This window comes from Nicotiana tomentosiformis, chromosome 7 (assembly GCF_000390325.3).
Source record: "Nicotiana tomentosiformis chromosome 7, ASM39032v3, whole genome shotgun sequence".
Lineage (NCBI taxonomy): Eukaryota > Viridiplantae > Streptophyta > Magnoliopsida > Solanales > Solanaceae > Nicotiana > Nicotiana tomentosiformis.
Window position 1 is genome coordinate 73,455,178 of NC_090818.1, and position 6,231 is coordinate 73,461,408.

Consider the following 6,231-nt stretch of genomic DNA (forward strand, 5'->3'; position numbering starts at 1 on the left):
TAATAATAATATAAAAAATAAAGTAAGCAATTTGACAAAATATACGAAAAGGGAAAATTTAAAGAGTCGAGTACAAACGTATATACACAAGGTACCATTTCACATAATCTTTTTCTTTTCCATACCCACTTGGGAGCTGGGACTCGATTTGTTTTGTTTAGATTAAGACTTTTGAATATTAAGATTTGTATTAAGATTAACACATCTAAATCTGAATACATATCTGAATATTACTATGTGTTTTAAGATCTGAATACTAAATGTTTAAAACTGTTTATTTTTTAAACATCTAAATACAAAATTTATCTTTATTTAAAATTTAATAAATATAAATTTAAATAAAATATTAATTAATTATTAAGATTAACACTTCTAAATCTGAATACATATCTGAAGATTAATATGTGTTTTAAGATCTGAATACTGAATGCTTAAGAATATTTGTTTTTTAAACATCTAAATACATAATTTATCTTTATTTAATAATCTAATATATATATATATATATATATATATATATATATATATATATATATATATATATATATATATTAGATTAATTAATATTTTATTTAAATCTACATTTGATATATATATATAGTTGGTGGTGGTGATGGCTAACAGAGGTGTTTGTGAGTACCGACTAGAGGCGGTGATTGGTTGTGATTTTGGTTGATAATGGTGGTTCTGGGTAGTAGTTAGTGGTGATTGGTAGCGATAGTGATTATGGTGGAGGCCTGAGGATGGTGGTGGTGGGTGGTGATAGTTAATAATGGTGGGTGGTGGTGGTAGTTGTGGTTGTGATTAAAAAGGTGATGGTGGATGGCGGTACTTTATAATGGTGGGCGGTGCCGGTTATGGTTATTGATGGTGATGGGGTGGTTGGTGGTGGTAGTTTAGGTGGGTAAGTGTGATTATGGTTGAGGATGATGGTGGTGGAGGTGATGGGTGGTGGTAGTGGTGGCGACTATGGTAATGGTAGGTGGTGGCGGTGGCGGTGGTGACAGTTAGTAATGAATGTGGATGATAACATCCTAATGAAAATTAAGTCTTTGTTATAGATCTTAATCATATAGGCATATTCAAACTCATTAAGTGGTTGTGAATCAAAAAAACAAACACACTTATGATTTTGAATGATTAAGATTCGGACTTTAAAAACAATTGACTTAATATATGAGATCTGAATGATTAATATTCAGACCTCCATTAAGTGCCGAAAGCCTCATTTTAATTAAAAATAAAAGGTATTTATCATTCCATCCCAAACTAGTATGAATTCGTGATAATAAAACTAATCTGAACTGCAATTTTTCAATTATCAACTTAATATAGTCGTCTTTGTAGGATTTGAATTTTCTTTTTAAGATTTTCAATATTTTTCTTTGCTTGGGAATGTGGGAAACTGGGAATTTCCTTATTTTAAGGTCAGCTCTAAGCAGTTGTAGCTGTTTTTTGTTAAACCTATATAGGAGTATGTTTTATGGACTCATTTGTTTTCCTCCATTCTCCTATTCGCTTTCTTTTCTTTCTCTTTCTCTTTAAAAAAAAGTTTAAACAGTCTTCGATTTTTTTAATTAAATGGATCATGAAGTATTGGTTACTTGCAGAGTATAAAAAAACCTTAGCATTAATTGGCTGGCATAGATGACTTGTTTCTGGCTAAATTGATAAATAACTTGGTCTTGGTTTGATATTGAAAATTGATTAAAAAACACCACTAATTGTTAAAGAAAAGCATTGTTTACCCGAAAAATAGATAGAGTTGAATTTATACGTAGTTCTAAGGACACGTGGTATAACTTGGTATAAATTAGAAAAGTAAGTAGAAATATATCGAATACTGATTGTATAAAGGAATTAATACCAACCGGAATTAAGTGGAGAATAATATTTATATGAACAAGATGAACTAATATACCAAGCCCAAAAAAGGATAATCTTTACTATATGTGTGTAAATCTCAATAATTTCTGAATATGAGCGTGTATCAATGTATGCTTCTCTGGATATTTTATATACCGCTTATAAAAATGATACACACGGTTAATATAGTAGAAAATCCTACCTTGGATATAATAAAAATGCATAGTAGAGATCTCATAATAGATTAGTTAATTATCTTTTCCTTAATTCCCGCCGAGATTTTCTCCTTTAGTGCGGCTACAACAGCTCTTTGTCTCTTAGCTCGATCTTGATCGGTCTTGGTATTGGTCGATCTCCGGATCTCGAGCTCGATATTGACTCGAGCTTGGTATTGATCGGTCTCTGGCTCTTGAGCTCGATAACACTACTTCATATCATAGCTCGATATTGACTCGAGCTCGATATTAATCGGTCCCTAAATCTTGAGTTCGATAACCTGGTTTTACTTCTTATCTCAATGTTACAATGACGACCCTCGATTCATAACGTACCAATCTCGACTAATTACACGAAGAACAAACTCGGATTTGACCGTATACAGATAGTTCCCTCGTTTCTTGGAAAGAATGTGGCGAGAAATGATATGAGTTTTCAACGATATGACTAGATATACCGTCTGCATCAAGCCCGGTTATGACGTATGTGCCAAATGTCCCGTCGGTTCAGTTACCAAGGCACTAAATGTGCGTCAGACGATGGTCGGCCACTACAGATTTTGAATCGTCATTGTCAAATCTATAAATAGCCCCATTCCTTTATCATTTTAAACTTTTAGTTTCAACTATTCTCATTCTATCCTTCACAGTTCTTCGTCTTCTCCAAAATTATCTATTTTCAGGTTCTGAAAAGTTCTTTGTTTGTTCTCTATCAAATACCAAAATATTTCAATTTCTCGTCTTCTTTGTTCTTTGAAAATCTAGATGGCCAATATATCTAAAACCGTTCCTCAGAAAGAGGCTACGTCCTCATCTCGGTCGGCCGATGAGAAAATCGTGGTGGAGCCACGCCTTGAAGAACTCGTTCCCGGGGGATGTGTTATTGATTATGATTTTAAAGTTGACAAACCATCTTTGGTTGCCGGTCAATGCGAGCCGGTATCGAGATACATATGCTCGATACCAGTAAGTTTCCTTGATGTGGTGAAGAAAGATTATAATTGGGTAAACAAAGAGGCTGTGATACCGACACGGGAGGAGTCGATCACTACCCATGTGGAAGGGTATCTGAGTGTTTATACTTACCATTTCACGCTGGGTCCCCTCGATCCAGTCATCATCGATTTTTGCAAGAAATACCAGGTGGCCCTCGGCCAAATTCATCCTTCTTTCTGGAGGATCGTGATCTTGATCTGTTTCTTTGTGAGCAAAATCGATGGGCTTCCCTTTACCCTCGACCACCTTATAAGATTGTATAGTCCTCGACTTTACCGAGGCAGGCTGATAAAGCTTCAACGTCGTGCCGCCAAGGTGTTCACGTCAAGCATGGATGAAGATAAGGATCGGGGCTGGATGGGCCGGTTCATTCGAGTGAAGACCTCGGATCTGATCTCGGCCGAGAGCATGCCATTTCCTGAGAAGTGGAATATGAAACGTAAGTATGATCCCGTTTTAAATTTCTGTTTGTCTTACTTTTTCATCCTTTCTTATTAGTGTCTTTCTCAATGCAACTGTTGCTTGGATGCCAGGTGTGATTCCCCACCTTGAGAACTGAGTCAAAAACCTAGTCTTGACGTCATCATTTGCCGAGCGCTCATGGCGTGATTTGTCGAAAGGTCGATGGGAAGCTCGTACTCATGGCAAGATTTCATCTTGGTCTACCGATTCGTTTGTCATTCGAGGTGACATGTTTATTCGAAGCATGCTTTTACTTATATTTTCCCTTCGCAGGTCTAGGAAAAGATGCAGTCATGAGGCCCCCGTCTGGTGGTGAAGAAGTTTCACCGCCTGTTTCAAAGCCGTTGAAGGAAAGTAAGAGAAAAAGGACCTCGGATTCCGAGGGTCTAAAGCCTAAGAAGAGGACAGTCCGTAAGCCCAAGGGAACCATAATCCCATTGACTATGGAATCGGTCCTGCGTCTTAGGGATGAAGAAGAAGAAGAAGAAGAAGAAGAAGAAGAAGAAGGAGGTAGCTCTGGACTGGTGGCCCATGCACGGGCTGGCACAAATGTTTGTAAAGCTTTGGGATCGGTGGGGACTGATTCTGCTTCACCCAGGTCCGACAAGGTCGAGGAGAAGACTTCGAACCGAGTTCTCGAGCAAACGGGAATCGAGGATATTTTACCTCGGGGCAACGAATCCATCGAAGAAGCGACTGATGATGGTGCAGGAGCTGAGTTTGAGGTTCCCCGAGATGGAGGTGGCGCCTCAAAAGACATAATTGAGGCAATAGAGGTCGGCGATTCCCCTTCTTTTCCTTCATTTTCCCAGTCTATGATACATGACGCCCAAGTTGTGGAGGTTTATCATGGGGAGGGAGCTCATGGAGAGGAAGATCTTTTCCATGGTTATTTTGTTGGAGTAGAAGATGCTACCGGTCCGAGCGATTTAGAGGCTTCGAAGAAGGGCTCGGGCAAAGCAGAGATTCCTCGTATATTCAACGAAGCTCAGCAGGCCCTAAATCGGGTAAGTTCGCTTTCTCTTTGTCAACTTTCATACTTGTATTTTTCTTCTTTTGTATAACTCCATTTTATTTTTTGTAGGCTTTTGCGCTCTATCACGAGGCATTTTTCCGATCCCGATGGGAGCTAAGCCGATTCGCAGTCGAAATTCGAGGGCTTACTGAGGAGAGAGATACCTTCAAGCTTCTTAGTAGGCAGAGGGAAGGAGAAGCAAGAGGACTTCGAGCCGAGATAGAAGCAACTCGGAAAGAACAAATCAATTTGTCCGAGCAGGTAAAAAGAGTCTTTGAAGTTAATGACACTGATTTGGGTGTGAAAGCTAATAGTTCGGTCTTGCAGGTTCAGCAAAAGCTCGATATGGTTGGGCAGCTTTGTGCTGAGGTGGATGCAGTGAAAGCGGGGGCCGAGGAGTGGAAAAAGAACATGGACTGCCTTGCTTCTAAAAAGGAGGTTGCCCGGGCTCAACTGGCCTCAGTCGAGGACCAACTCCGAAGCTCGAAAGAGAGAGCCTTGGTGCAAGCCAAGGATATCGAGGAGTTCTAGTCTCGGTTGGGCTCAGTGACTTCTGATCGAGAGAGATTGGCCTCGGAACTGTCAGCGGCCAAATCGGAGGCCGAAATAGCCATGGCTAATGCTGATGCAATGATGGCTGTTTACCGGTCTGATGCTGAAGCCGCTCAGGTTCGAGCAAAAGAGGCTGCTGAGGCTGCTCAAGTTCGAGCAAATTAGGTTGCCGAGTATGCTAAATGCCAATCTCAGAGGGAGACTCTAGAGGAGATCCACGCTCGTGGCTTCGATCTTTCAGCCGAGATCGAGAATGCAAAGGAGCTCGAAGCCGAAGCCAGAGTGTTGACCTTTCCCGATGATGATGATACCGGGAGTACGAGCGGTTCTGAGAGCAAAGGAGGCCTCGAGGGCGAAGTTGCTCCTGGAGAGGACTAAGTCCTTTTAGTATCTTTTGTGTTTGTTATAAGACAGTTTCGGTCTTCCGTAAAGAAATTTTGATCGGGTCGTCTTGCCTTTGTAAATGATTTTAACATGAATATAAAAACTTTCTTCCTTTCATAGCTTTTGAATCTTTCGCCCGTTGTAAACTTGTTCGAAAGTGCCTTAGCATTGAATATTTATTCGAAGGTCCAAGATTGAGATAGTAAGGACCGATAGTAGGTACTGCACTCGACCGTTTCTTATATGTAGTCCCCGAGTGAATGCTCAAACTCGAACTGAGGTGGCCCTTAGGCTTGATAGATAAATGCCCAATGAAATGGTTTGCTCAAACTTGAGGCAGAGTAGCCTTTTTTAAGCTTGACACGTAGTTCCCGGTTCAGGGTAATAATTCGAACTTGAATCAATGTGGCCTTAGGCTTTGTGGTTGGGTGAGAATGATTTCTCAGATTCAAAGTGAAAAACAAAAATAACCCTTAGGCTTAATGGTCGAGTGAGTGTTTGCTCGAACTCGAAATAAGTGTAGCTCTTTGGCCTTATGATCGAGTGAGTGTTTGCACGAATTTGAAGTAAGAGTAGCCCTTAGGCTTAATGGTCTAGTGAGTATTTGCTCGAACTCGAAGTAAGAGTAGCCTTTTGGCTTAATGGTCGAGTGAGTGTTTGCTCGAATTCGAAATGAAAACAGCCTTTAGGCTTTTATGGTCGAGTGAGTGTTTGCTCGAACTCGAAGTAAGTGTAGCCCTT